We start from the raw sequence: 8,998 nt of genomic DNA on the forward strand, positions 1-8,998 counted from the left end.
TAGAACCCATGAAGGGGTCTCTGGCTGTGCTGTCACGGGCACCGAACACCCAGTTTGTCACACCACCACCAAATGACAAATGGCTCTGCATGGGTCTTCTGTGGACTGATATGCTTAGTACCAGCTCACATCATTCATGGTGTTTGTAGTATATCCCTTGGGGCGCCTGGGGGGCTCAGTCCATTAAGCCTCTGACTCTTGATCTTGGTTCAGGTCATGATCTTCAAGCCCCAGGTCGGGCTCTGAGCTGGGTCAGCACAAAGCCTGCTTGTTCTCTTTCCCTCTCTCTCTGTCCCTCACTGCCCCCCCCAAATAAATAAACTTAATTTTTTTTAATTACATCTCTCAAAAGAAGATGCAATAGTTCAGACCTATGTGTGCCCAGTCAGATGCTGGAAGGGGAGAAACACCAGTGTGGAGAAAGCCATGATGTGAATACAGTGCACTGTGTGGGGAACAGAGAGAGAAACCAGAATGTTCCACCACCTGAAATGTTCACTAAAGTGGGTAAGAAACATTCAGCACAACTGGAAGGACTCCAGAACCATGGCCAAAATGAGCACTTTATTGTTTCCAGAGTTCAGAACCTTCCGGATTCCTCCAGGCCCCGCCAGCCTTCCCTCCCCTGGGACTGGAGGTCGTCAGCAGACTTTCCCCAGATCCAGGGCTGCTCCTGGACACGAGGAGGCCCGCAGGAGCAACTCGCATGAGCTTTTGCTGACAGTGTCAGGTCGCTGATGCAGACATTTTCAGTCATGAATTTTTTGCCTCTGGCAAGTGGTTTTGAGCTATTCAGTTAGTAAAGAAAGGGGTTGGGTGCTTTGGGAAGAAACAAGACAGAAAGAAAGTGTGTTTTGACCTAGTTAAGCAACTGAATAGATGACTGCATTTTAACGGTTTCTGGTTTTACCGTATTAGCTACATGCATATATTTTTTTTAATTGCGGCTGTCAATATTTCTAGGAAAATAGGAAATGTAAATTATAAATGCCTATTAAATAAAGTATTAGGAACAGCATTGCTCTTGAAAAATGCGGCATACAATTTCCTGATTCCTTTCCTCCCTTTGTCCCTTCCCCCTTCCTCTCCTCCATTTTTAAGGACAAGAACCATGTTTCTATGAGAGAATGTGCTATATAAACAAGAGGCCCTACCCTCAAGAAGCAGTCTCCACCGTTAGGGGAGGCAGACATGTTATTCCAATTACACAAAGTTGTACAAGATTCAGTTAGGAATAAATACAGTAGGAAGTGCTTATTCGATCTTGCTCTTGAGGGAAAGCTAGATAGAGGAATTGTCACCTGAGTTTTGTTCTCGTTAAAGAAAACCCAGCAACTGCATCAGCACTTGTCAGGCTTTCTTATACCCACGGGTACACACATATCCACACAGATGGGAGTCAGTAAAGACTCTCCTTGGGAATCTTCAGATAGAACTATTAGGTAGAAGTTGTTTACCAAAACCTAGGACTGAATGCTTAGCAAGAATGCTTAGCAGATCGGCCTCTGTCTTTAAGTCTAGATCTGTAAGACCCAGCTTTGGTTCAGTTTGGCACATATATGTTCAGTTTCTGTGAGTTTTGTTGTTGTTGCTCTGCTTTGTTTTTTGGAGAGTCTTTAGATAAGCAAATTTAGGTACAGATTACGATGATGGCTTGCAAAATTGTTAGTGACATATATAGTGGCTGTTACTTGTGAATTCTCCCTCAGTACCAGAAAATGAGTAGATGTCCATCAGGTGGATGTGGCAAAGAGAGCTTCCAGGAAGCAAGAGCAGCAGAGGCAAAGACATGGAGGCAAAGCATAATTGGGTACCATGGGGAGATGGAAGTGGTTCACTGTGGCAGGGAGGTAGGGCCAGAGTGAATGGGGTAGTGCCAGGGGAAGTATCTAATGTGCCACTTGATTGCTGATGGCAGCCATGTTCGCGTGTCTAGGCTTGACTGCTCCCCTCCCGCTGAGCACCACAGTCAAATGTCTGGCGGCCGCCATGTTGCTTCCACACTGATACTTAACAACATTTAAGCTAAATGTACCCAAAACAGAACCTTTCATTTTTTCTGTGGTACTTAGTTTTGCCTCTAGTTCTATTCATCTCCATCATGGTAACTTGTATCCACAGTTAATGAAGCTGAAAATTTTAAAAAGCATCTTCATTCTTCTTCTTTTATTTATTTATTTATTTATTTATTTATTTATTTTTTGGTTTATTTATTTTGAGAGAGAGTACATGCACATGTGTTTATGCACAAAAGGGGCAGACAGAGAGAGAGAGAGAGAGAGAGAGAGAGAGAGAGAGAGAGAGACAGAGACAGAGAGAATTCCAAGCAGGCGCCACTCTGTCAGTGCACAACCTGATGCAAGGCTCAATCTCCTGAAGCATGAGATCATGATCTGAGCTGAAATCCAGAGTTGGACGTTTAACTAACTGAGCCACCCCAGTACCCCTCATTCTTCATTTTTTCACCCAACCCAAATACAAAACAAATCCCAAATCTGCCCTTTCCCCCCACTGCCACTGTGGTTATTATTCTAACATGACTCTCTAAAATCTCTTGTATTTTTGTAATAATTATCTTTTTTACAAAAATGTAAGTCTTATTATGCCATTTCCCTACCTTGGACGCTTGATTTTCCTTACTTTCTTTTTTGTTTTTTAAGGATTTTTTTTTTCTTTTTTAAAGTAAGCTGTCTGTGCAACAGGGGGCTTGAACTCACAACCCTGAGATCAGGATCAAGAGTCTCATGCTCTACTGACTGAGGCAGTCAGGTGCCGCCTTCTCCTTACTTTCTAAATGATGTTTTAAAAAAACTTTTATACATAAAGTTCCACTCTTTGTGTTACCAAGTTCAATGGGTCTGGGCAAATGCTGCCTTCCAAAGTCATTCCCGTCAGGCAGAGAGAGCGGTGCAGTTCTCCATTCTTCCTGCCCGCCGTTCCCCAGAGAAGAACCTCAGAGCCCCTGCGCCAGGGCTGGAGATGCAGACGGCAGCCCACGTCTCCCTGAGTGACCGCTGCTCTGTAAGTGGGGCCGAGAGATCGGTGGCCTTCTGTTTTCTTGGCCCGCGGCGCTGGCGGGGAGCCTCCCCGCTATGATGAGCAAGCTGTAGGGGATGAGCAAGCTGTAGGGGAGACAGTCAGACAGCGGTGCTCCCAGCTGGGAGCATCTGCAGAAGAGCCTTTGCTCTTTGAATGAGTGGGGTGGGGGAAGGGAGTCCCATTTCTCTGCCATGCCTGCTCTGAACATGAGACTGTGGAGGATGAGAGATCCTAGTGGCTTATTACTTCCAGGGTGAATCACAGTTTTAAGCTAGATGCTAAGGGGAGCAGGAGACCCTATCTTTTCACCTGCACCCCAAAGCGGTAGTTCCTCCATGCTGATGTGATACGAGCTGGTCCTAACTCAAATGCTAACAACTGTTTCTGTCTTTGATCAAGATTTAGTGTAATTTGAGTGAATATCATGCTATTTGCTGTACATCATTAGGGAGAATTCCAGAGATTGTAAATAGTTGTTTCTGTTTCTATTTTTATAATCCTCACCAGTTAAATGGAGAACATTTCCCTAGAACCTGGGGAAACCATTCACTGTGTGCAGGTTAGCCATAAGGGGTTTAACACTCAGTATGGTGTTTTGTTTTGTTTTGTTGTTTTGTTGTTGTTGTTATTTTTGTATTCTTTATGTTTTACTACATTAGAGCAACTAACCCCAAAAGAAAGCAAGTCACTTTTGAATTTGTTAACTATTTTTCAAGAAGAGGCAGGGACTCAAAATTCCCGGAGAGATCTCTCACTGAAGACAACTTCTGGCACACTGTCAGCCTAGGATAAAGCAGCTTACTTTTTCCTAATCTACACTTTGATTACATTCTACTCTGGAAAGTGATTTTTTTTTACCATTCTTACTGCATCATGTGGAGGTGGCTCAGTTGGTTTACATGATTGATTTTTTTTAAGTTTATTTATTTTGACGGAGAGAGAGTGAGTGCAAGTGGAGAAGGGGCAGAGAGAGAAGAGAACGAGAATCCCAAGCAGGCTCTGTACTGTCAGCACAGAGCCTGATGCGAGGTTCGAACTCATAACCTATGAGATCATGACCTGAGCTGAATCAAGAGCTGGATGCTTACCCGACTAAGCCACCCAGGTGCCCCGTGTGTCTGATTCTTGATCTCAGCTCAGGTTTTGATCTCAAGGTCATGGGTTCAAGCCCTGAATTGGGTTCCACACTGGGCATAAGGCCTACTTTAAAAATATGTGTGTGTGTGTGTGTGTGTGTGTGTGCGCGCGCACGCGTGTGCATATATGTAGCAAATCCACTATTTCCTCTGAGTGAAGTATTTCACATACTTTTTGAGAAAGTCAAATTCTCAGCAGTCTATCATATACTGGCTTTCTTATAAAAGTCTAATATCATATCCTCAAAAGTAACATCTTGAAATTTCACCTCTGAAGTGACAGGTTTGGGCTCTTCAGAGTTCTTGATATATTTCTGAGCTATGACATTTGAATAAACTTCAGGAAATCATATTACTATTTTTTACTGGCCTTGTAAGTGTCATTATGAGCTGGTTTTATCATTAATTTCAGAGGCAGATGTGAAGCAACTTCCTCTTTGACAGGGAATTTCAGAATAAGTAGGCTTACACTTCCAATTATTTGCACAAGAGACTGAAAATACCTTTATTCTGTAGGTTTGATTTGATTGCCTTACATTTGTCCCTGTCGTCATAACTGCGGAATGAAGATGAGGAGTCATTTGTTGACTGACAACTGCTGTCTCTGAGCAAGTGTTCAGTGGATGGTGACAGAGACCTTTCCTTGCTGAGCCCTTAGCTCATGCTTTGTCATGATTAATGTTAACACATTTTCTCCAGTCTACACCATGACTCACAAAAGAATCCTTAACCAAAAAAGTTTCCTTTTCTAAATCATTGCTTCAGTGTTGAATAGATCAAAAAGTCGTCAAGCCCCTCTACCCAATACACAGTGCACATATGCCGAGATCTGATTCATACAGCACAACATCACAACTCATTTTCGATACTAACTATTCAGAGTTAATGCACACACCACAGATTAAGCGCAGAGTCCCCAACAGGACTGTCCCACCTTAGATGCTGGCTGCAAGTTTCAGAGTCTTCGGGCCACCAAGGACTTTTGACCAACTAACTACACATTCAGGAGTTGCCACGACTCCCATGGTGTTGATAATTTGATAAAACAACTCATAGAATTCAGAAAAGCTCTATGTTTATGATTATAGTGTTTTATACAGGATACAAATCAGGAAGGGGCATATAAGGCAAGATCTGGGACAATCCTGAATGCAGGGTTTCATGTCCTTTTCCTATGAAATCAGAATATCACTCTCCTGGGACATAAATGTGACCACCAACCAAAAATCTCAAACAAGCTTCAGTGGTTAAAGTTTTATTGGGATTTCATCATTCAAGCACAAGTAATGGAATCACTGGCCCGTGACCGAACTCAGTCTCCAGCCCTCCCTCTACTCCTGGGGGGGTCCAGCTCATATCACATGACTCAAAGCCCCAACATTTGATTATGTGCTAGATCTTTCTGGCATGGCCAGCCCTCATCCCAGAACTATGTTGGGCCCTGCTATGGGGCCCACCATGAATAACAAAAAGATTCCTATCACTCAGGACATTTCGAAAGTTTAGAAGCTCCAGCTAAGGAACCTGGGACAGAGACCAGATAATCCCTTATTATACAACATACACCTTCACCCAGTTGTGAAGTTTATGCCAGAAGAGTGTGCTACTGAGAACCCTTTCTGGATTTGACTTTTTTTGGTCTTTGATGATTGTTAGTGCTTATTGAGTCTATGCTGTGTCCCAGGTATGGTGCTCAGCTTTGTACATGCATTTCATCATCATACCAAATTTATAATATTAGATAAATATTATCTCTACATTATATGTAAGGGAAGAGGAGTAAAGAGACGTTGTGTCCAAAGTAATGCGCCCCAGGGCTCCTGGGTGGCTCAGTCGGTTAAGCGTACAATTTTGGCTAGGTCATGATCTCACAGCTCGTGGGTTCAAGCTGTGCTGACAGCTCAGAGCCTGGAACCTGCTTCGGATTCTGTGTCTCCCTCTCTGTCTGCCCCTCCTCAGCTTGCACTCTGCCCCTCAAAAATGAATAAATGTTTAAAAAATACAAACTAATGTACCCAATATCACAAAAGTAGTAAGAGCTGGGATTTACAATAGGTCATCTACTCTCAAAGCCCATGCCCCATTAGGCTGTGCTACTTATAGCAACAAGAGCACTAGCTTTGCACTGGAAAGTTCTGGAGAAACTTCTCTGGTTTACCAAAAAAGCAATTTTTCTTTATTTGAAAAATGATGCAAAAACATCAGTGGTTAATGGCATAATGTAACAAGATTTCTTAAAAGGAAAGGTGCTAAGGACTCCTGTTAAACAAAAAGACAATCCAATAAAATTCAATGTTCACATATTTGTCATTCCTTGGATGCTTGTGAAAATTTGTCATTTACAGATTCACTGCCCCAACACAGACAGAATCAAATTCCATGTTCACAGGGGACACCTCCTCACTGTCCTTTATCATGAACTTGCTCTGAGTTGGAGTATTAATGTTTCTATTTTCATCCCTATTTTTGCACCTTCACAAACCATTTTTGAGGCATTACTATGTTTGAAAAATTATTAATATTAAAATAAACATGCAAGCTTAAGAAGATTAAAAGAACGTTTATATGAGATAAAAATAGATTAACCAATGAGTCTTCATTTTCTTCACTGTACAACAGGGGTAATAATCCAGGTAAAGTGTTGGGGGGCTTACAAAATACTAACATATATAAAGTTACCTCCAGGGAGGAACAGTACTCCAAAAAACAGACAGATCTAGAATCTTCCGTCAGGGCTCAGGTGCCAGCAGACCCACTGGAATGCTGAATAAGTGCCCCATTTTTTTCCTGCTGTATTCGTTTCTTATTCCGAAAGCAAATTATTTTTCTCCTCTGGATACAAATTGCTACTTTTTATTTTATCGGCTCTCAAGAGGGCTAGTGTCAGACTGGCTCGTCAGAGAAGGAGGAGGGAGCGTGTGATAGTGATCTCATTAATGGAGAACAAACAGGGGCATGAAAGCATCAGGAGCAACACTGCAAAGCAATGAGAGCATATGATGCACTCTGTACTTTATTTTTGTTACACGTAGCACCAATCCCACCTCCTTGCCTCCGTTCATTCACTGTCCTAAAATTTATGTACTTGGGAAATGATGGCGTATTCTTCATTCATTTACACACAGACGCTTTGCAAGCCTCCTCCCCAATTAAGAAAGAAGTAGAAGATACATTAAAATTAATGTGGTCATTTTTTTGTCATTACTTTTCATTTCTCCTAACATTTGACAAGCTGACTTTAAATGGACCTTAATAAAAAACATGGCTCTTTATGCAACAGTTTACATCCAAGACGTGCATCCCCAGTTGTCCTGATCTAGTGGCTGTAAGCGCTCTTGCAGACCCTCAGCCCTGCACGTCCTTCAGGGCTGCGAGACCCGGGACAACAGGCAAAAACGAATTCAGCTTTGGGACTGTGTGAAAGTGTCCATGACAAGGGCCTTTCTTAGATTTCCCACATACATTTTAGTTGAAAAAAATGGCAACTCTTCCTTTGAACTACAAACATTTAGGGCCAACTATCTACATATATCTAAAATGTAAGTCTTCCTTCACTTTTTCTTTTATTTTTGATCTGACAGGTTGTGACGTGTGTGGTGCAACTGGCTGCACAGTTTGCTTTAAGAGCATTGGTGGGTGGAGTGGGGCGCGCTCAGAGGAGGGGCTGGGATGTTCATCCAGTCTCCACAAGGCCCCCAGCTCTCGCAGCACTTTGTCCCGGGCCTCTGACTTGCTTCTCCTCCTTCTCAGCTGGTTCATGTTCTACGAGTGTGTCTGCTTCTTGCCTGACTCCTTGCTAGGTGTCCACAGATCACCTCCAGCTCAGGAACCAAACCCTTGCCTGCGTCTGTTTAGCCATCTCTGCTTCTTGTTCCTCACCCAGGATAGAGATCTCATTCTGGATTCAAACTCCCAAAACTCAGCCCCCCACTTATGAGCTGTGTTAACTTGGGCAAATTACCTCATCTCTATCGGCCTCAATTTCTTCATCGGTAAAATGGGACTGATATTATTCTTCTATATTTGAGTTAATTCAAGGAGATAATGCGTGTAAACTTCCCAGCACAGAGTCTAGTACACATTAAAAGCTGATAGCTTTTATACTAATAATCATTTACTGTATCCAGCAAAGCAAAGAGGCCTTTTTTTAGTGTATGGAGATGTCTTCTGGCCAGTGTCACATGATGCCTACTAAGATGGATTCAGCGGGTCCACCTCCATCATTTGCAGGGCTTGGGGACAAGAGTACACATATATGCCCACTCCCACTTTCCTCCCGCCTTCCGCTCTGTCCCTCACTGCAAGGTACCTCACCCGTGAAGGTGCATCCTACTCCTTCTGGCATGTCTATGCTCTGTCCAAACCCGCCTCCCTCCTGTCCTGCAAATAGCTATTCCTTGGCCGCCTCTCAGGTCTACACATGGGTCCTCCAGAAACTAAATCCATGGAGGAGCTCCTTGCAGACTGGCAGTGGCTTGAGCCCTTGGATGGGGACTCCATGATCCTGGTACGTGGGGTGGGGTGAGGAAGCAGGGGATGGCACAGACTAGGTGCTCAGAATTGTCTCCCAGAGAGAAACGTGGCTGAAGGATGGCCGGAACAGAGCATTCCAGAAGGTGGGACTCAGGGTAGGAGTCCTGTCTGGAGGGAATCATGTTGCAGGAAATGAGCCATACATTTAGGAGGGTAGGTTCTCCACATGCCACGTTTCCAGCTAGCTTGAGACCCTTGTGTCCAGCACAGTTATGGAGTTGGCATGTCTGTAGTGCAGGCAAGAACTCACTCTTCTCACTGAGGTCCTGACAACCCTTTGGAGCAGCCCC

Source organism: Suricata suricatta, chromosome 4, assembly GCF_006229205.1.
Source record: "Suricata suricatta isolate VVHF042 chromosome 4, meerkat_22Aug2017_6uvM2_HiC, whole genome shotgun sequence".
In the NCBI taxonomy this organism is placed as follows: Eukaryota; Metazoa; Chordata; class Mammalia; order Carnivora; family Herpestidae; genus Suricata; species Suricata suricatta.